This window comes from Osmia bicornis, chromosome 12 (genome assembly GCF_907164935.1).
Source record: "Osmia bicornis bicornis chromosome 12, iOsmBic2.1, whole genome shotgun sequence".
Classification (NCBI taxonomy): domain Eukaryota; kingdom Metazoa; phylum Arthropoda; class Insecta; order Hymenoptera; family Megachilidae; genus Osmia; species Osmia bicornis.
In genome coordinates, this window is record NC_060227.1 from 3,941,093 (window position 1) to 3,965,203 (window position 24,111).

The 24,111-nt window shown below is 37.3% G+C and overlaps 1 protein-coding gene across 2 annotated transcripts in view; it reads left to right on the forward strand.

The window, feature by feature from the left end:
* The window catches only part of LOC114871342 (protein-tyrosine sulfotransferase), a 143,879-nt gene that overhangs the window by 29,762 nt on the left and 90,006 nt on the right, over positions 1 to 24,111 (forward strand). The gene's annotated exons all lie outside the window — the stretch shown is intronic.

Below are 24,111 nucleotides of genomic sequence, written 5' to 3' on the forward strand. Positions count from 1 at the left end.
ACCCCTTTTCACAATTTTTTTATTTTTCTTTGTTCCGAATTTGCATCCCTCGTTTATTTATTTAAAAATAGGTTAAGGATTCCCCTCAGAACGCGTTCGTTAAAATTACAAGCAACTCTATGCGATCCCCCTGTAGTTGGCATTTTTTTATCGTCCACCGCGAATCAACATTTCCATGCAAAAGACTGTACGGGAAATAAAAATGGAAGAGAGGTAGAAAAGAAACAAATTGAACCGCGGCTGCTTCTGTTCATCCCGCAAGATCGACGAGTAAAAAGGGGTAGTTTTAGCGCGAAATCTAAAAAAGCAGCTTGCTAAAAATTTGCATCCCTGCAGGAATGTAGAAAAATGCTTAACAAGCGAACGTTATAAATCAGAGTACCATGGAAGGGGTTAAATTCGCGAGATAATTATTCAATTAAGAACTGTTGCAATTTCATTTTGTCCGATTTCAAGGTAACTAAAATTTTCCAGCTGACAGCAAGTTTCCTAAGTTGGTTTCTAAGCGATCCGATTGTATTACTTTAAGCGAAGTCAAGAACTCTATTCGCTCGGTGGTAGTTGAACAGGAATAGCGTAGCAGGAAATGCGTTCTCTTGAATTACAAACATTCCCGGTGCTCGGTCATTCGACCTAGCCGTGAACCAAGCCCTTTGCCACGAAATCGCGCCACCTTGCCGTGGAACAGCACTCGTATTTCATCGCGTCGTTGGTCGCCAGAAATCAAACGAGTAGGTAAACGCGAAAGTGGGTAGAAAAAAGGAGAGCAGAGAAAATAGTGAGAAAGGAATATCGAGAAAGTATGAGAGTAGAGGGTAGGAAGGTAGAAAAGTTCCGTGGGATTCGGACAAAGAGACTTTACCGAAAAAAAAAAAAAAAAAGAAAATTGTTGAAACTAAAGAGGAGCGGGTGAAGTCGAGACGGGAAGGGAAGATAGGAGTGGTAGAAAAGCAGGGACAATATAGAGTATAGAGGAACGGGAAGAAGGTGGACGAACAAGGGGTGAGAAAATGGGGATAGGAGACACAGGTGGGGCTGGAAAGGAATTGTAGGAATGGCTACAGAAAAGCATCGCTGAAGCACCTCTTTTGAGGTTGAACTCGCCCTCTTTGCTAGTATTGCCGAGGGGATGCTCTTACAGGGTGTTGCAGAAATAACGATCGTTATTTATCGATTTGATTTTCTGTGGTGGAAAATTTAATATCAGTAGAAAAATTGAATCAGACTTTAAAATTGAAGATCAAATAATTTTTTTTTATTATACGTATTGGTCACTATTATTGTGTATTTATAATTAAATTATAGATAAAATAGTTTTTTAAATTAAATACATAGGAAAGTATTAGATACTTTTCTTCTTTGAAATATTAATTTTATAAATCAATTATGATTAAAAATCGATATCAATTTCTAGCAGATGAAATTAACAATCTAATACTTTTTAAATAATTTATTTCTTATTCTTCAATATCTTCGGTTTAGCTTTTTCTGTCAGAAGATTATTTCATATAATGTCCAATAATGTTTTATAATAAGTAGGTACCATAAATTAACTAATTTTCATGGAGAATGAGCTAAATAATACTACCATAAGCATTATTCTGCTATCACCCAGTAGGGATCGAGTAGCATAGGTGGTAGGGTCACAGAAGGAGCGTGACGAGATGGCGAAGGGTGATTCGTCAAAGACGAATCATCACGTGCCGTGAAGGGGGTAAAAGGCGTGGTGAAAGGAGGAAAGCAGGGGCCGTTTGATGTGAACGGTCCCCGACAAAGCGAGGCGTGACTGATAAGCGGAGCTAACGCGAATTTTACCGCGTCGCGTCGCGTGAAATTGAAGCGGCTGTCGATCAACGAAAATGTGCCTGCCCTCGACGAGAGCTCGTTGGCCGTCGATCTCAACGGATGACTCTCGTCGACCGACAGTTCGTGATCGACGATTTTCCTCCGACTACCTGTGACGATTGATTTCTCGTCCTTTGCGTTTCCCGTTTAAAAGCGCATTGATGTATACAAATTTTTATATAAAAAGACGTGTAGAGAAACGGGGGAGTAACTTTGCGATTACAAATGATGTGATTTGTTGTATTTACTAGATTTACATATAGAGAAACAATTTTATTCCAGATAGGGCTGATAGGGTATCATTTTAGTAAGTTTGGGTCAGGATTGACCCAGGCTCCGCAGTTGAAGAGTTAAATTTAATGAATACATTTTACACAAAAATTTAAAGCAGTTCAAATTATAAATCAAATTTTAAGGAGAAACATAAAATGGGGAAAGGGGGTTTCCCTTACGATGAAAATACATTCCTTCATTCCTCATTAAATTATTGATAGGAAAATTGAATGTTGCAAAAATAAGAGGGGAACAGAGATAAACAGAGTAGATGAATAAGAAAATAAATTACAGTAGACAGGAATGTAAGATTAACAGTTTTCTGATTCATTTGGACGCTCGGTAACCGCGCGTTAACAGAGATGATCGTTAAGGGAGGGTGGCCTTTATCGTTCCATTAGCAACGGCTTGGTATACATTTTAATTAATCCTCGGTATTCGTACGCGCACGTGCCTCGGGGGTTAATTACGCGTTATCAACGGCTAATTGCTTCTTAAACCTTTTGAAACGGCTAGGTCGAACCGGGGGAGAAAAAGTGTTTAAAGTGAACGCTGATTGAATGGCTTCCACTTCCGGCCGAGTTTAACGCCATGAGATTGCGTTTTATCCTATTCGTGGCTCGTTCAGACTCTTATTAGACGATACTCTGAAACGAGAGGTCTTCTTTTAGTTACAAGAAGAGAATGGTAAAACCGAAGAGGAAATTCCCTTCCAGTTACTTTGAACTTGATATATATATGTAAATTATAGACCCTCTGGAGTAACTTTTCTTTATAACTCAATCGTCGGTCATTGTTTATCAAAAAGTTTCATTCAAAAGAAACTCAAAATCGAAATGTTTTTATGTTAGTTATACATTTTAATATTAAAGTCGTCGTATAAACAAGTTATCGCGATTTTTTTCATCAGCGAACACCTGGTCAACACGTATAATCGTGGAACAAAGTGAACGATTCGTTTTGTTCGATAATTAACGCGTAATTGATGCGCTAACGAGCGAAACTATTCATGTCCAGGCACACCGAATATAACACAATTTCGTGATACCGAAACGGTCGTTTTGAAACACACTTTGGATTAATAGCGACTGTTTAACGGTCATTAATCGTATCGAACGAATATCGAGGTATCGTTAAAGAGCGTTCGTTGCAGTTTCCTGGATTTTCCAATGCATCGATGAATTTTAGATTCGTTGCAGTTACGAGGATCAATGCCAACTTGGCGTTCGGTTAATTTCAGTTAATAGCTCTATTCAACGTGTATTTCTTAACGATTATACATTTGCCAGCTATGAATCGCGTTCATTTGCTATATAATTAGTGCATTTATCTCTTAATTATCTGCGTTTGCTTTCACTTAGTTTACTCGATCTACAATTTCTCTGAATTTCTATGCAATCGCCTGCTAGACGATTCATTTTGAAACTAATTTCCTTGTCTCTAGATTCACATTTTCAAGTGTGTGTCATTAATTATTTTATTAATCCTTCTTTTAACCCTCCATAATGTCATTGATAACAAAAATAAACTTCGATTTTCTTCCAAGTGTTTATTTTTATAGAAAAAAGATATAAACCTTTGACATAACAAATGATCGTACAATGTAATAAAGGCTTTGATAAGTATTTCATAATTATTTCATTATGTTTGCCTATGAAGCGTTACCCTAGAAAATATAAGTTAAAATAAAGTTTTATTAAATTGAGGTATTTCCTCAAACACAAAGGTAAACGTAATTTGCTTAAACAAGAAACGTACAGAAAAGGGCATAGTAATAGGTCGACTCACACTAATTGGCACGTCTGTCATATTTTTAATTAAACTTCAAAAAATAATTTCGAGATACACCATGGTCCAGTTGCACGACTTATTCGGCATGTCCCATCCGTCAGACATCGCGAGAGAAAATGTACAAGGAATGAATATATATTAACATACAGTAGAATGTCCACGTTGCATGAGTTAACAGGAAATTTACATCACGAGCGGATGTTGCAATAGTTCGTGAACGTGGTACGAGGAGAGAGTCGAAATTAACTTGGCTCGAATGAAAATAATGCAAACACGTTAATTCATGTTCGAATCGCCATGAATTATTAATATAATTATTATTGAAAAGAGGGCTGTTTTTATTCTTGTTTTGTAGAGTACATTGAATTCATTTTCAATACACGATTTAATTATTTTCTCCGGATCAGGACCGAATTAAGAATCTTGGGGCCCGGAGTTGTTAAAGGTTGGTTGATAAACTTGATTCAAAAATTAAAATTTATTTTAAATGAAATTAAATAAAAAGGAAAGGGGAAGAATAAAAAATTTTCATTGAATATTTGTTAACGTAGTAAATTGGAAAAGGGCTTCTTGCAAAGTGGCCTCCTTTGAACCCATGTTTAATTTGGCGCTACTCCGGATATTTGCAATTATTTCCTTGCCAGTGGCTGTAATTTCAATCCTTTTAGCTGTCGATTGAAACGTTTTATTAGTTCTGTATGTTGTATCACTTGTGAAACTACTTTTTCCTTTTTTTAGTAATAGTCACAACTAATTTTCATTTCTTGCAATCATTAGAAAGTCATATTTATCATTTTTCCAGTTTAATTCTTTAAGTAGAGATAAAAGTGTTCCACCTTTTTAAGATCTAAATATGCAAAGTGGGTTATTTTTTATACCACTTGGAAAAATTAAAGTTATTAGTAGCCTAATAATACTAATCGACGTATTTTGTTAAATTTTATGAGAATAAAATTGATGGGCAACATGAGTTTCTTTATTTTTTTAAATGAGTTAATATAACAAAGTAAAATAAAATATTTCAGAGTTAAAAATTGTGTAAAATTTCCATTTAAAGATATTTTTATAAGAAAATTTATTATGAAAATTTATGTAAGTACGTTCGCATACAAAATCTATGGTCTAATTAAGATTAATGTCGCAACAAGGACAAAAATAAGTTACCTGTTCGATTGGTTATTCAATGATGTATTATGAAATGAGAGAAAGCTTCTTGAATGATTGACAGCGATTGATTATTAAAGAGACAATAAGGATACAATAGTAATCAGTTACATAAAATGGTTTGACACAAATTGTAACAAATTGAGTACAATAAGCTCAATAATATTTTAATGCGAACGTATTTATTGTTGAAAATGTTAACAGAAATTATTAATCACCATCAATTTGTTTTCATAAAATTTGACATCGTCCATTCTAAAGATTTACACACATTGTACTGTATCAAGCCTGGCAAATACAATGTTATTTTCATGGAAATGCGTTTATAACTGAAAACGTAATTAACCACTAATCATCATTAATTTGTTTGCATAAAATGCAAACATTACAACAAACCATAACAGGATACATAACGAAACAAATACTGTTTTTCAATTATCTGTTATTAATTAAAATTTAAATGAAAATTTTTTAACCATGTTTATCAACCAAAGGAGTTCTCAAATATTTCACAGCCCCGGCTCCCAGGAATCTTAATCTAGTCCAGGTACTTACACATAATTAAACAATCTACCAAGTGAGGACCAAGTGTGTTTAACACGTGTCCACAGTAAATTCAATTTACATCGAAACAAACAGTGAGGGAAGTTGAATTTTCTCATCTACTCTAGGATCCATCCTCGGATTCAACCTCGATTTCCTCGATCGTTTTCCAGGGTACGTTTATCCGGCTCGGTTGTTTCGCGTTATTGCGATCATTACACGAGCGAAGAATTCAATCTCCTTATCGTTGCGTTCCGCTTCTCGACGAGAGGGAAGATTATCTCTCGGAGGAGGAAGTTGGACGGGTCAGCAAGGGGGTAAATGCGAGTAAGGGTAACGAGCATCTGTGTAAAAGGGACGCGAGGGAAGGTTTAGGCGAAATTGCTTTTGACCGGGTCGCGAAAAGGAGTCCCTTTAACCCATGGGTAACGAGGTTTCACCGGGACCTGTGCCCACTGTAGCCGAGGTCTTTTCACGGGGACGCATCCTCGACGAGTGTCCTTGCATTCGAATGAACATCCAACGATTGTCCAGGAACTGTCCAACGGTTTAACTGAATTTTCGAGGCTACGATGAAGGCGCGAATCGGAGCGTGGCCGACGCTTACGACGCTTAATGGCTCGCTAAGTGCTTCGAATAATGGGTGTTTAGGTAAAGAGGACGTTTCGTGAATCTCCGAGCGGGTCCACCCTGCATGCCAGATTGCGAATCCTCTCGTTCGATATTTCGTTGAGGGATTTCAGTGGTCAACGAGTTCTCTAATGGTGCCATACATTTCTGAAAAGTTTAAGGTATATTCCGCTGGAATTATCGTTGAGGTTTAAATTAGTTTAGGATCTAATTCGTGGAAGCAGTCTAATGGTGAATAGATGCGGGATTAGTTTTGATAACTCTGGAAATGTGGGATGATTAGACGAAGAACTTGTAGGAAAATTTCGGTAACGATCGGTTGCTTGATTCGACCCGAGGCTCGGGTACCCTAAAGGGTTAAAATCTATCCCTGCAATTTATTGTCAGGTTGGTATTCAATTAACGTAACAGGCCTTTAATTGCAACATCGTTATTGCAAAGCACACCTCTACAATTTATTTCATCTTCTCAGACGTACCATGAACTTTACGTATATTTTTTATCCAACTTCGTATTTTCTTTTTTTTTTGTCAGAAAATGAATAAGCAAGAGATGTCAGACAGTCTCTGGCAATGTCATACCGGATAACACGGTCAGCTACGAACACATAAATGCTCGTTCACGATCGCATCCGGTGCATTACGAACAATTTGGTCATCGTATTACCGATCATATTTATACGTCCATACGTGTACAGCTTACCACCAACGTAATGCATACGCGTCAACTATTTAGTCGACATTCTGTTTGTCTCCGGATCCGGATGCACCTGCCGCAAACTGCATACTCATGCATGCCCATCCACGTAACACGGTGTTACACAATCGCAATCAGAAACGATATATCGTGTTTGCGTGACCGTTTGCAAAGATTACCGTAGAAAATCCTATTGAAATTGTTAACATCCTGGGAAATATGATTACTGACCTATGCTTTTGGTAACTTCGACGCTTAATTAGCGTCTGATTAAAAGGAGAAGGAAAATTGCACTGGGATTTCATAATCAAACGTAGAATTTTTCTTTCCCGGCTTGAATAAGTAGAATTAAGCGAGATGTCTGTTTAAAATTCTAGTGACTAATTACGAGGTAATTAAGGATATCTGTTTCTGGAAGGTTTCAGAACTAATTAATGGCACGTTCAAAAGAAGAAAAAGTAACGTGATTCAAATGTAAAATTTTTATTTTCTAACATAAATCATAGGAGAAATTATACTTGGAAATTCATTTTACTCTCTCGTTCGTGTGCCTTAATGCCTGTTAACTTTTTATCTAACAACATTCACAGCACACTTAATTAAATCCTGTACACACCGTTTAAGGTGCGTCGATCCTTTTTAATCGAGGAAGCGTGGCGACTGCGTTTCACAAAACCAACTTGCCTTCTTTAAAACAAGTTAGTTTCACTATTACGTGCCCTTTGCTTTAATGACGTTTGATATTTGTTGCATTTTGCCATTTTATCCTGTTATTTTCCCTTAATCACTATTGACGTAACATCCATTTAAAAACTTTAAGATTCAAAATTTCAAAATTCTAGACTTTTAAAATGAAATTTCAGATTTCCAAAATTCCAGAATTTCCAACAATCCAGGGGACTTAACCGACCCCGGAGAAAAATCCTAGTTACGTCAATGTTAATGAGAAAAATATTCAAGATTTTCTGAATTTAACAAACCAGGCATGCAATAAATGTAACAGAAACAATCACGGTAGAACAGATGGCAATTATCGTATGTAATCAAGGGGAAAGAAATTCGAGGATGCATAAATTAAACGAAATTAAAATGCAACGAGTGTTTGTGTTTTTGAACACGTCGGTCTGCTAAAAACGCTTCGTTATGAAACGCAATTACACACAGCGATAAAATAACGCGGTTAGATTCGAAATGTTCGACGGTCAGGTTGGTATTCAATTAACGGCCTTTAATTGCAACATCGTTATTGCGAAAACAAATGATAAAAGCGTGACCGCTGCGATTGCATCTCTTTCTTTTTTAATTCAAAGAAAACAAATTTTTATTTTTCGATAACCAATTATGATTCTCGATTTCGTTGTCCACAATGAACCGTGAAATTACATTACCGGAAGCGGTATTTGTTCTGGGTGATACGATTACAAACGAACATTTGTTCAAAGAGTATCGTGAAACGTGGAAATTCGATGACTATCCAATTGGTATCGGTGCATGTACGAATTGGAAAATTTTCACCGTGAAAATTTCAATATCGTCCTTGAAGCTTCTTTTCCAATGGATTGAAAAACGAATTTAAATCCCGTTTCACCGGGCAATTTTTTACCCTTTACTAGCCATTTTCGAGGAAACGAGTGGTCGAGCGTGATGGAAACGGATCGCTTTGGTAATCGCTCGAATTGTTCGTGACAAGAGATTTTCGTTTAATATAATCTCCAACTGTATTCCCGTTCTCGTTATCATTGTTATCGTTAATCGTGATCACGAGTCGTGTTAACGAATCAGCCTGAATTATCCTTCTATATGCATATTCAACACGAGTGGATCGTTGGCGTGACTTTTATACCGGCCTTGTTTTTCACCCATGTGGAAAATATTTTACTGGTAATTCATTCAGAAAAGTTGTATTCAAGGTGAAACTTGAGAGCTCTGTCAACCGTGGTTCGTTTCCACTTACAGATTCATATATTTTTCAGGAGTTTTTAAGTTTAAATTTTGCCAGTTTTTTAGAGTACAGCAGCTTAAAAATATTCTGTGAAAATTTCAAACTAATTTGAGCAAAATTAAAGAAGTTATAAGGGTTTGAAGCATATTTTCTTAAATAAAAATGATGAATTTTCCTGTTAAAATTATAAATGTAGAATCTATTTAATCAGTTTGATTGTTGGTCACGCATGAGCTCGTTCGTTGCGGTATAGATTGTGCAATAGAATGTTTATAACGCTTCACGCAGAGTTCTCGTTGAAGAACAGCGATCGGTGTTAATTTTCGAAGGTTTGCCAGTCACTTGGAAGTGAACGAAGGTGAACGAGCTCAATTAGCACGGGCAATTATCCAGCCACCTGTACGGCTACCTGTGCTACGTTCAATCGAGCCGAACGATGGAAAAGCCTCGAGATTTTCGCGATGGTTCGCGTGGCGGGAAACTGCGACTGTTATTAGCATAGTTTTTCGTGGGAAACAGCCGTGGTTGGGAAACGCTGCAGGTTGACGCGAGTCACCTCGAACCGAGAGTGTCTAACGGGTGACCCGAATTCCGAGGAGAGACCGCGACGCATAGACGTGAAACGAGACGATGCACGCGAGAATGCAACGTTTCGTGCATGATAATGCGTGTGCATCGGAATCTTTCGAATTAGAAAACTGGCGATCAACTTTCTTTTAATACGGCTACTTTGTTACAGATGTTATTATATTTGACATACTTTATATCGCTGCTTGGAAATGATTGTGGTAAACTTTGGAGGAGAGAATTTTTTAAATTTATATTTCTGGAAATATTAGATATTTCCTTATTGATTATTATTATTAGAAAAATTGATAAAAATAGAAATAAAAGTAAATTTGAAATTTTTTAATTATGATATTATCATTGCCAAGCAGTGATGAAATTGATGATTTTGTTTAAATATTTTGGTTTAATGGATATTCGATTGTCCTTTGAAACATTCTAGCTCAGGGGAAAATTGCCTAATACAAGGAAAATTCATTCTAAATAAAAGTTATTTCGCAGTGATAACTCTTGCTATATTGCCGGTCGTTGTAAAAACATTCTTGGAATTGGCAATATAACGAGAGTTTACTATATTAAATCTAGTTTTCTTCAGTTTTGTTTATTCCAGCAGTTTCCCAAAATTTAAAAAAAAATCCAATATTTATTAAAAGGAAAAAAGGTTTTTAATTTCTAAATAGGGGGTCAATGTCCCTCCTGACCCCCTTGGTTGCGCTACTATTTAAACTCTCCCATATTTGAATCTCTTCCCATATTAGACAACTTTTTCTACTACACACAGTGGAACTATGGAATGATAAAGAAGATAATCATCATCGAATTCGCATCGGTCTTTTTCACAATACGAAATAGTATCTCTAATTCTCGATGACATAAGTTAGATCCGGCGATCTTTGTAATCCAGCCACGTCCCCTAGATCGCAGTTTCATCTTCTTCCGCGGGAAAGGAGTGATTCGTATGCACGACGCCGCGGGACGATTGCAGATTAATCGAGGAGCGAAATTACTGTGCGCCATAGGACGGTTGGAGCCCCTGGTGCTCAGAAGTCGCGTATACAGCCCCGTAACGGATGATCCGCATTCCACGAGTCTTACAATAAACTAACCGGGAAGTCGAGTTGTGAATGACGCGCGCGAGAATGCATCGTACGACGTGGAATGATTTATGCACTCGCGCGCCTTGTCACCCGTGCCATCCTCTCATTGCACTTTTCTTCGCGGTCTTCATTCCTCTCGCTTTGTGTTCTATGCTCTCTCGATACTGCATTCCTCTTATTGATGCTCGTCGCTTGCGAATCGATGAATCGACTCGACGAGTTGAAATTGAAAGGGTTCGCGTATCATGGATGGCTTTTATTCGCAATTGACGTACACTGTAGCTGAAAACTATCTGCACGTTCGTGCATTCTTCATGTGTTTATGGAACTTTGAATAAATTATTTGGTAAATATTTCAAGAACGTGTTATCCTTTCCTATGGATGATTTTTTAATGTTGTTTAGGTGATGGGTTTAAATAACTTTCAGAGGATTTTAGTTGGAGGTCATGGTTTATTAAAAAGTTATGAATATAAGGAATTCATTCTTATAGATATTGTATTTATTTTTATTAACAGTCTCGAGAGAATCACAATTTTTATTTAATTTTGTATCTCATAAAGAATATTAATAGGCAGGTAAAATTCTAGCTCGGTTCATTTTTTAACATTATAATAATATTATAAAAATTGAATATTAAGCATATCCTTAATATACACGTTATCGTGGACTCGTTATCCTGCTGTAGTGATTTTACGTCGTGCATCAAGTGTGCATAATGTTCACATATATCCTAGGACTTGTAGCTAGTTCGGAGGCACGTGAGACGGTGCCGACCGGAAGCTCATTATGTCTGCGCAAGTTCGTAAACGCTCGAGATATTTACGCTGATCTAAAGGATTACGCTTTGCTGAGTTATTCTTGCAAGTCGGCTTTCATTTTCGTTAACGAAGCGAAATTTTTTCCGCTACGAAAACTTGATTAATCTTCTATCAATCCGGCTATAACTGTGAAGATAATTCTCTGTTTCTTAAAAGTATACGCTTCTGGAGTTCGAAATGCTAGGAATTATCGAATATTTATTTTACTCAGAGTGTACATCGACAAAGGTCAATCACCTTCGATCTAATACGCTCAGCTCTAGATTAAATTCTCGTTTTATTCGTTCATTTACGAGGGTACACGCTGCAACGATCCATTACGAAGTTAATTGATCATTATCAAGCGCAGCCGTCGAAGAACGATTGATAGTTACTCGCCGAAGCATCGTCGCGAAAAATGGTCCTTTTCCTCTTGAAAGTCTCTTTGTGACCAAACGATAGTTCGAGCAACTATGATAAATCATAGGGAAGATGAACGTCGTGGGTCCAAGTCGCGACGTTTACTTTTTATCCGGGTAAATTATGGCTCCTTCATCCAGCTAGCTCCCTATCGCGTCTTCCAATTATTCCAAACGATTAAACCGTCCAGACGTTGGAAACGTTAGCCCTCGTGGAAGGGCTAACCTCTAGCCCTTGAGCGATCACGGTACTGGAACGCGTGCAAACTCGAGTGCATCCTTTGGTCGACCAATAAACCGGTTAATCAACAGCGTTAACCACAATTTAGGCTATCGTTCAAGTTTCTCGACGTTTGCTACAAGGTAGGGGTGTACGGTTATCCGAAAATTCTGGCAGGGTCGAGTAATGATCCGGTTGGACGGGATCCCGAAAGTTTATCCAGTAGCGGAGGTGGGCGAGAATTTGAAAATTTCGGGTATCCATTAATCGGTTCGAATCGAAAATATAAACGTTTGGAAACTCGAAAATTTCGGGTAATCGATTTTGGGGTCGAATTTGTTCGAGTCGCGTTTTGGAAAGTAAAGACGTTTTGGGACTCAAAATTTATTTTGAGTTCTCGTATATCTATACTTTCAAGAATCCGACCCGACCTGACCTCGATATTTTCGAATTCACCTCGAGGTGCCGTTCGAACTCGAAAAAATTCTCGACCTGACCTGAATTTTCGTGTACTCGTACACCCCTGCTAGAAGGTCAATCCACACGTTGCATGATAAATCGAACAGTGAAATTGGTACCTTAGGTCAGAATTATTCACGTGGTTTCATCCCGACACAAAGCACTTTCGGTCCAGCAGATTTTGTAAATTTAACGACACTCGAACCATCGGTGGGGTCTTCTGGAAACCGAGTAGCCGTAACAAAGGGTGCTCCACGGTTCATCGTGTACACGGTAGCCCGGCAAAGGACTGGCTTTTCGATATTCAGCCGAAACTAATTTTCAGCCGCTTTGCAACGCTGATTGGATTTCGCATTCTCGATTAGCCGGTCCACGCGATCCGCACCATGAAATTTCCAGTATCGAGATCTTCGTAGCCGGGATCGCTCGTACGCGACGGAGAGGAAAAACGCGGTAAACTGTTCGTAATTGGTCGTGGGGGATTATCGTTTCTCGATGATCCTCGTACGAATTCGACTTGTTCCCTCGAAACGAACTCGACGGAAGAAGATTACCTAATATTCCTCGATGAAATTTAAATCTCATCAGCGAAACGAACGGGAAATAGGTTAATACCTATTTATCTGCTCGTTATCTAACGACCTAGAATCGATCTTTGTATTCGGCCGAACCAAGTTCACCCCCTTTTCCTCTATAGTTCCTGTTCGATGTTAATTCGCGTAATGTGTACACCGTGTAACCAAGTTCATCGACAAGCTTATCGAATATACACGATATCGATTCACTGTTGAAAGGAGTACACGTTATATTGAGTTACTGCTTTGGTTGCATTAGTCTAATGATTAGAAGTTCATCAGGGTATGAAATTTTAACAAGTCACTGTTGCACTGATATTCTTGTGATACTTCAAACAAATTAACTTTGTATCCAATACTATATTTCTATTGCCTTTTACTTAAATTTGCTCTCGATTGTTTGCGTTTCATCCATCAAACCTGGACAATGGAATTAATTTCTGGAGCATCAGGATTTACTATTCATTAAAATGGCCTGAATAAACAGTTGTTCATGTTAAACTTTCATCGTATTTCAAGATGGGAAAGGTCATTCTGTAGCTCGAGGGGATCGATAGGAAATTGAATGAATATTCCTCGGTAAATTCGTTCGAAAAGAATCGTAGGTCAAAGAGAGCGGCGGTTTTTGTAAAGCTTCATGAAATCTGTACAAATCCATTAAAAGGAGAATCGATTCTTCGATCCGGCTATCTGAGCAATTCCATCGTAATTGAACAGAATGGGTTCCCGACATTTCGTGTTCACTCGTCGACCTGGACAACGCGTTTTCGACACGATGCGTCCGACCACCACTCTGGATTATCTATCGGTATCATACACTTCTGTTCAAAAGTTATAGGATATCTATTAAAATTTTGTAAAATATTTCAGAGAGGTTTTTTCCAATATTTTATCAGTATACAGTTGATTCTTGATAATTTTCCGCACTCGGGGTTGTAAGGGAGGAAATTTTTAGGAAATGATCACTTAACAAATGTTCCTAGCATAAAACCAACGTATAATGATGTATCTTCTATTCGTTCACAGTATTTTATCATTTTATTCATTTATATCATCAAAATGGATGATGATTTTTGAGCGAGAGTGTAGCTAGGATGGCAATAGATCCAGGCAAGGGTCTGTCGATATTTCCACTCGGTGCCATGCTCATCGAACGACAACGTTTGACGGAGGATCCATCACGGGACGTGCTCCACGATAGCCGGATTTTATGCATCGACGCGTATCCCTCGTTTCACCTATTTCCTGGACGCGTTGTAATCGTAGACGCGTCGTGATGCTTCCCTACGATCCTCTATTTGATGATCGATGGTGTTCGTAACGGTGAAGTTGCGAGTCGAGTCGAGCTCTGAACAATGTACACACTTTTCATCTTCGAACAAGAGCACTGGAAAAGTGATCTTGCGTACCTTTTATTGCATGCTGAAAAATCGAAGTTTTTTTTTCTCAAAAATTTTCAATCATATTACATTTCCAAGAAAAACATATAAAATGTTTTGGAATATGTGTTCATTAATCTAACTAAAAAGAAAATATTGAATTCATATTTCATTCAAATAATATCAGCAGAATGGTTTTTATTTTTTGTCAAAGAATTACATTAATTATAGAAACTCACATAACACGAGATATTAAAAATAAATAAATAAAATAAATTAAACATTTCACAAAAATGAAATATTTTGTTTCAAAAATATATGAATTTAAATAAAATATTTTCTGATATACAAAAAATCACGAAATTACAATTATTTTATTAGAAATATTGAAATCTAATAAAATTAAGATACTAATGAAAATAATTAATTGAATAATCAAATCATAAATTAATGTTATCATCGGTCTGTATAATCATTCTAATCCGCAAATCTTTTCAAATAGTTGAAATTCCACTGAGAGAGCTCTGTAAACCGTTTGGAGATCGCGTTCGATCACGAAACGATCAGTTTGATTAATCAAAAATCGTTGTCGTATCGTGGATCAGGTACGATTAAATCAACGAATGTACGAGCAGTGTGGCTTGAACAGGTTTCATCAGTTTCCCAATATGTGGCTGGTTAACCGCAGCGTTTGTGTTTCAAAGCTGACGAACAGACGCGAGTGGCTCAGCCCGCGTTACCGATTATGCTCTCATTACACCGATTTTCATCATTTAAGAGACGAAAGGGCGTTGCTCATGGCTCGCAGCTCGTAATTTTCACTTTCAACGCTGCATACAGTAGCCGTGTTACGACGCCGTAATTCAAGATATGCGATGAAAGCGTAAATGAAGAGAAAGGGCACCGGTTGAAAATTCTTGGCGCGAAAATTCAGGGCGACCCTCTTTGCACGAACGGAGTTAGTTCATCGTCGTACTGTCTACGTGTTTCGCAGTTTATCATTTTCCAACTCCTTTGTTCCTTTAAAATAGTGCGGCGACGTGAGATTTTATAGTAGACTATCTGGAACGTGGGTTTCAGAGGATTAGTTTTATTAGAAGTTACGCGCGGTGTTTCGATCAGAGCATCTCTTTAGAAAAAGAAAATTATTATTCATAACTCGTTCACTGCCATGGTGAGCCTGTTAAATACTTGAGTTACCTGAAAATTTGGAAATATTTTTCGGGTCTTGCCCGACCCGACCCGACTCGATCATTACGCGACTCGATCATTACGCGACTCGATCATTACGCGACTCGATCATTACGCGACTCGATCATTATCCGGCTCGATCATTACCCGACTCGACCTGATTATTACCTGGCCCTTGATACAATTCCCGCTCTGATTCGGATATCGGGTACCCGAATTTTTGGGGTTCTCGCACGCTACATTTTCCAGTATCTGATCCGAATAATGGAGACCCTTTATCTGATCCGAACAGAACCGCGGAGATCCAATCCGTGTATCGGGTACCCGAAAGTATAGATGCGCGAGTATTCGATCCGACCCGAACAATGCAGAGGTTTTCGCAGCCCTTTAAGTACTTATATCACTATTCTCGCATACCGACGATATATGTCCGCTTTGAAATCTGTCGCAACGAAAACGTGAAAAATAACAATTTAATGTACCTCTTCGAAAAGAACGATCTCGACAACGGTTTTCTGCTTGTCCGTTCTGGAAATTCGCTTTCAGAAGCACCGAGGATCCCGGTGTTTCTCATAAATTTGTGAACCACCGAGCCGAGAGGAAGTCGTCGTTTTAAGTTACGTTCGAAATCAGCGTGTTGTCGGAAGTTTCCGCGAGGAGGGAAAGTTGCCCGCGATCGTTTACGATTCTTCGATACCAAAAAGCAGCTACCGTTGGCCGGAAAGTTTTCCATTTGCCTAACAGTTCTCTCTCCGCTCGCGTTTTGAGCTTCTGTTTTCGCCCGGCCAACGTCGAGATAGTTACCCTCCCATTGTTTCCTGTGTACAATTATACGCGTTTGCGTTTTCTCTTGCAATCCTCGTGAACAATGTAACGTGTGTTGTTACTTCGTTCAACTGGTGAACTTTGCCAACAAATTCAGCTTTGATTAAAGGCTGGCGAACTTCATCAATCTGCTCGAGTTTCGTATACGCGATGTCGTTTTGTTACGGCTGCCTGTTGTAACGTTGACGTTATTTCAAATTCTACCTCACATTCTTAGTTAATCTTAATATCTTTTACAATTTCTAATTAAGCGCTTTGATTCTCGTATCATTTCTATATGGATGATCGATACACTCGGACGGCAGACCATGGAGAGAACCCTAATTTAAATGTAATCTTGTATTTCATATTATTTTCATTTCCTAAATTATAGACTGTTTCTTTTAAAATCATACATTTAACTTTTGGTTAATATTCTTGTATACCTAGACAATATATAGAATTCTTGGCGTTTTATGGATAAAGTATGTAATATCTGAATTATTTTAATATCATATAAAATTTTCCTGGGCAATAAACAAAAAGTATATTGAAAATACGTATATGAAAAGGAAAGAAATACAAAATAAAGTATAGGAGTTTCTTATTGAGGAAAATAAGAGAAAATAAAATATGAATTGCACTTAATTGTCTTTTTCGCAAAAAAGTAAAACTTGAAAAGAGGTCTTCATTAAAAATGCATAAATGAAAAAAGAAAATACAACGTGAAATTGCCCCAAAATGCCAGGCATTCTATACAATATCTGCTTTTCTGCATGCATTATCGATAACATATATTTTGTAAGTTTGAGTCATGGGTTAGGGTCAATATTTCCAATCAGGTGTTAATTTATTAATAGAGAAAGACGAGACGAAATACATTACATATCATATGATTCTTTCACGAGATATGATGCAGTAGTTCCATTACTTTCCGTTATCCTGCACGTTATCGTGATGCACAGGGCACTTCTTAGGAGGTTGTAAAACCACGTTCTCCTCTGTAAAACAGAGTCCGTGGAGAGCAGTATGGCGGGTCGAATGGTTCGATGTCCACTGCAGATCTCAGGAACAAACGTTTCTTTGACCCGCAAAGTAGCAGTTTCCGGCATACCCGCGAGAGTTCTTTCTGTCACGTTGTACCTTTGCTGAACCAAACGATGTATCGCGCCATATAAAAGCTCTTGCTGTCCAAGAAAGTAGTAAAAGAAAGAAAAGAAAAGGAACGAATGTGCGTGTGCTCAGGGATTTCTGGGAGATTCATACAAAAGGATACCTAATAGACTTGTACTTGAAGTCCAATTCAATTTTCTAATTAATGAAAAACACAGGAATTTCTATTATTTATTGAAAAGGGTGTTATTATGAAATTTCTAAAAAATATTTTGGGTCGACATAGTTAGTGCCATGAAAAATTGATAAAATATAGAAAGTCAAGAATCAATTAGAGGTATGTGAGAACCCGAAAGTATGGATATGCGAGAACTCATTGTAGGCTCAACCCAACCCGAGTACTCGAAATTTTCGGGTTCTCGCACACTTTTAATGCTAATCAAGTACTTTGGCAGTGTAATTTTAAAAAATTCATAATTCATATTTTGATAGATAATCAGGACTTACGAAACATTTAGTATCACAGACAAACCCGGCATAATAATTTTCCGAAAAGAATCTGAAAACACTTTAATCCATTTATATGAGCAAACTAGATTAAACAGTGTGGAGGCTTCCAAGTGTAAGCCGTGTCAAAAGGATAAGTATCCCAACGTTTCGCTAACAGTGAAGTCAACCTCGTGCAATATCAGTGTGTCTCTTAACCCCTCGTGAAACTGTCTGACTTATCATACTTATCCCCTCTGGATACGGCTTAAGTCCTTGTTAATAAGAACAAGCTGGATCAAAGAAAAAGTTAAACCGTTCTAATGAGCTTCATTCCTAAGTGAACTAATTTATTCAAATGTTTCATTAGTGAGCTGTTCAGCCTTTTTACCTAATTTGTTATTCATCTCCTGTAATTTCGTTAGAGAGGCTTAGACTGTACGATAAAATCTTGTACCCTGACTTCCTTTTTCCTTGTAAAACCGGAAGATAAATGAAAGAAGGGGATCTAGCGTCTTTGAAACTTTTCGTGCCCCTTCGAGGAAGCTCTTCGAGTTGGACTTCCTGCTAATAGCCCTGTGCTTGTCAATTTATTTGCCCTGGGAGCTTAATCACCCTTTGCTTAATTGTCGTTACGTGCATTATTTATCCTTCGATCGCTTTTTCTCGCGAAAGAGGAATCGTATTCGGGTTTTGACCAGTGATTGAACTTTTTGCGGTAATTGGGATTTTTTTCTATAATGGACCTGGTCATTTAGCTTTATTAATAGTGTTGAGTGTTTAATATCTTACACTTTGCAATTTTAGAATTTTAGAATTTTAGAATTTTAGAATTTTAGAATTTTAGAATTTTAGAATTTTAGAATTTTAGAATTTTAGAATCTTAGAATTTTAGAATCTTAGAATTTTAGAATCTTAGAATTTTAGAATCTTAGAATTTTAGAATTTTAGAATCTTAGAATTTTAGAATCTTAGAATCTTAGAATTTTAGAATCATAGAATTTTAGAATTTTAGAATTTTAGAACTTGGGGATATAAAAATTCGAGAATTTGGGAATTTTAGAATTTAAGAGTTTGAAAATTTGAGAATGTTGAAATCTTGGAATCTCAGGATTTTTAAATATTAAAAGGACCATTCCGCATGGGGAGAAGGAACTGCCTGGCTGGTATCTAGTTACCCCAGTGATGGAACTCAAAGAGCCATGTGTCACCTTCTGTAATTAAGGAACTTTCCGGCTAACGGTATCCCATGAGCGTTTGGCGTTTGAAACATAGGAAAAGCATAAGGACAAGGAAAGCAGATCGATAATAACTGAAACATACCCTTGTTTGGGCGCAGGTGGACAATTATACTCACGTCAGGGATTCTATATGTACGAATAGATGATTAAGGGAGGATTTTCGGGATAATCCCTCTGGTGATGAATGTAGGGACCCCCATAAGTTCAGGGCTGTATTTGTGTATTGGAAAGAGCAAAGAAAAACTGATGAAGGGTTAAAATCCCTAGAACACTCAGTACATTTATTTTAAGAGATCATTTTACTTTAGCGGCGAAAAGGTTGATTTATTTAAAAAAATTTTTTTTCTCAAGATAAATAATCGGCAACTGCACCCTTTGAACGTATTTATTAAACTACTATGTTTCATAGGAGCAGTCTAATAAATACCAAAAAGGTTTATTTCATTATGTGTTATACTTACTCAAAAACAAAAGTCGTTCAAAATAGCTTAATATTTTTTCCAGTCAAAGTAGAATGTTCCCTTAAGTACCTAATTTTTGAACACAGAAAAAAGGGCTAAAATTTCAGAAGAAATGATTTTATAATTCGATGCTTCTTACAAGAATATTGAACTCGAGATCACAAAGTTTTTCGTTGAAACAAAGATTAATTCGATGAATGCAATGGTACGTTTCGCCGAAGCGAGAGAAATTAATGGTAATCCTTGTGTCGGGTATACGTCTTTGATTAATCGAAAGAAATCACGGCAACGGTACCGTCGACAAGAAAACTTGCTCGGTGATTTATCGTTTTGTCCGGACGAACGAATCTGGTGTACCCTGTCAGGAACATTTTTTTTTTTCCCCTCGAACGAAGATCGTGGTATAAATTTTCAGTGATCATCGTGGTAGGAAAATTCATGAGGTATAATTGAAGGGGTCGCCGTTATCATTTTGTTTGGAATTTTGATCTTCAGAGATTGCAACTAATTAGCATTCATTTGGTTTCCAGGGGGGGAGTTAGATGAGAAACGAGCACCCTCGTAATCGTTCGAGTAATTTCTCATCGTGATCTGGTCACGTCCAGCACGAACTTTACTAGCTGAAGTAGTTTGCCAACTTGCTATTCTCGAAAAATTCACTAAATTCTATATTTTATTTTATATTTTATGTTAATTCACAAAAATTAATATTTGAATGTAATAACTTTTTAATATATTTTCATTCGAGTAGATTGCATTATAATTGAAAAATTCTAAAAAAATTATATTTTGCAATAAGATGTAAAGTTCCATAAAATGTTTTTAAAAATAGATACAAATTGTCGAGCTAAAAATCTTCTCTAAAGAATTCTACTTTACTCTGTGCTATACATATCACGGTTACGTTTATTAAAGTAAAATCCACAGAAGCTTAACAAACGTAACAATAACGCAAATTGGCCGGTTTCGAGGGATGAATACCGGGCGTGACAGGGAACAAAAGGGGTCACTCTGAATTTCATGTGTCTTAAATTAATCGCTTTGCTGAATTCACGAAATTCGCGAAATGTTTCTACCGGCTCTTCGCAAGGTAAATCACCGGACGACTACGACCCGTGCAATTACAATTAATTCAAAGTTAGTTCCGGGCGTTGAGTAGCCCGTGCATCATGGAGACGTTAATTTTGCAAATGAAAGTGGATTCTTCTTATGTCTCTTCTTTTCATATCTCATAACGTTGTTACAAACGTAACAATATAATCCGAAATTAAAAGAAGTAATTGAGTACATCAAAGGGTTGAATCATTTCGTTATAACACTTAGTAATTTATCCTGCTCTTTCAAACGAATCCCTGCAATCCGATAGACTCTTCGCGTTAAAAGTGCACGTTCGTGGAGGTCACAATTGTGCAAGAAGCGAAGGAGAAGATCCGTCGAGCTGTTAAAGGTTAAGAGAATGGCAAAGAAGACCGAAACTTTGAAACGGTGCTCCGGTAAGAAAGGAATGATCTTGGATTTCGTGACCAATCTTTCCTTGCCTCGGAATTGAAAAGAAACTTCGTGGATGTTTTTCTCTTTCCTCAAACGCAACGAATTTACTTTCTTCTCCTCATTCGGCTGAAACCTCGAGAATGATAAAAAGAATGATAAATTACAGCATTGACTTAACAGATGTTATTAATGTTAAACACTGCGGAATATCACGAAGAAACGTTTTAACATAATTAACTGTTTTACCTGGTACCATCAAGAGCGGATCAAAGGGTTACAGCACCGGGTTCCATTTTCCTAGGGAGTTTATTTCAGAACCTTCCATTTAATGTATCAAAAAATATGTAAATTAAATTTCTTTACTGTTGCCTCTTTTTCGGATTAAATGATATTTAATTTTAGTTAGAATAAATTTGAATTTCTATGTTTCTCAAATGTTTTATAGCTCCGGACTCCAGAAATTTTAATCCGATCCTTGATACGGCACTGAAATAGCGAGAAAATCACGGATGGCGTGTAAGATACGTCGTCTACACTTTTCTAGATTAAATATTCTAAACAGCTAGAAAACGGTAGCTGGATTTCTAATTCTATGCAACAAGGACTGAATGTAGAACGATCAGAGCCACGAGCTCAGATTCCTCGGATCTCTGAATCGAAAACTTTCCAGCACTTGGTTTCTTGGAACGCTCGGAACTAGACTGGACTAGTTTAAAAGTTGCTTTTCCCCTAGACGCTCGACGGTTCATTCAAAGAATACCAAATAGAGAGTTGACAAAATCGTACTGGTCGCATCAATCGTGCTTGTTAATTTCTTTTTTTGAGCAGTTAGTTCTCGATTTATGTAGAATCTTGTTATCTTTAATTATTTTTTAAAACAAACACATTATTAACCCCCGGATAGCGTATCATAGGGAGAGCCCCAGTTCATATCATTTTTGTTTCTTAAATTTTACATTATTCTTTTGATATTAATTAAGTATAATTAATGTACCAATTAAGTATATGTTTTGTAAGCTTGGATCAGACCCCGCTGTTTGAGGGTTGAAACACATTATATTAATTTTAAAATGAAAATTAGAAGAGAATATATTGAAATTCTTTAAAGAAAGAAAGTGTATCGCTATTTTATAGCAACTGATCTAATTTTATAGAAGAAACGTTTTATTTTTTCCGAACGATCACGTATGTTTAGGAGAATTTGCTAAAATGGCAGACAAATGCGACAGTAAATAACGCTAGTACCACCCCGGATGGAACGATAGGGCAAAGTGGTCGTCGCGACACACGTTGATCGAAAGTTTCCGTGGTAGTCGGTGGTATCGGTGTAATTTCATTCAGTCGATTCAATGATTCGTAAACAATGATACGGCTTTATCGCGGCCGGTGACGCCCGTCGAATGAATACATTATGCATGAGAGGAGAAGGGTTGCTCCTGGTTCCATTGTTCAGCGACAAAACAGGGGTGCTAAGATCGAGAGCGAACGATGGAAAAGCTTTGTCGTCGAAAACTCGTTCGGTTAGTCGATTTTCGTTCCCATTTGTACCACAATCTATAATCCATGCCTTTTTTTTTTATACTTACGATTTTATTACGATTCTATCGAGCCATGCAAAATTGTTATCTACACTGGGTAATGAAATTATTATGAACGTTTCGAAATTACCATTCATTTGAAAATACATTTGTAGTGATAATTTCTTTCATACAAAGATATTATTATATTTTTAATAACATATGACAATAATTTGAGATTTTCTATAATTAAAAGAAATAATAAGTAGCTATCTTTTATCTTGAAATTCCGAGAACTCGAACAGATTTATGTGCTGGATTAATTTTCGGAATTCTGTTTGAACTCGAAAAAAATTCTCGACCCGAACCCGAATGATTAGGTGTCTGAATACATGCTTATAATAATTTGAACACTTTATTTAAAATAATGATTTCCAGTTTCATCGAGTTTTACATTCTGCAGAGAACAGATCAATGAAAAAGTAATTTGCATTTCGATCACGAATAAAGAATCAGCGTAAATCAGTGACCCAGTGGAAATGGGTTAAATCTGGATCGATAACGGCTGAAAGAGAGTCGAGTATCGATGGAGAAAGAATAAAGAAAAAACTGTTCTGGTTCGTTTAGATTTTATTATCTCTTTTTTCACTCTCCTCGCCCACCCACGTCATTGTTCCTTAATTTTCCATAGCGACAGGGAGACCTTTTGTTTGGCCTCCTTTTATGGAAGTTTTTTACACACTTCGAAAGAGTAAGAGTCGCGACATTAAGATTCCATTAACGTGATTAGATGGGCCGTGGAAAAGGATCGCCGTCCCTTTGCTTTTAACCCCCAATTCTGGTTTCATCTCGTTCGAGGTAGCTCTCTTTCTCCCTCGGTAGCTTTTCGATTCGTTTCACCGCGAATTTCGAAAGTTTTCTTTGAAAGCTTTAAAGTCTTGGAAAGTCTCTTCTGGGAACATCGAAGACACGTTACTTTAACGGAACATCCAAATTATGGGGTATTTTACTAAACGATCGGGGATCAATGGAGAAGCGCCTTAGGATCTCAATTTATCTTCTTCAATTCTTATCTTTTTATCTCTATTAATTAGAAGCAACAAATTAATTCGTTATTCGAGCGGTAGAGGTAAATTGTTGTGTAATCGAAGAATCTTTTTACCAAAATCCCATTGATCCACCTATTCGAACGACTGCGAATCGCTGAACGGAGTAGTATCGCGATTCATCGATCTTCTCGGTTGATCCGCAGCTGGTCTGGCCGTAAAAGGGCCGATCCGCGAGGCATCCTCGTTGGGAAAAAAGGGCATCCGCGTTTTTACGTGTGCCTTGGTGGACGGAAAATCCGTTCAGGGAACAGGGGCAGCCTCGTTGAGAAGAGAAGAACGCACGAGCGAGGGGAAACGTT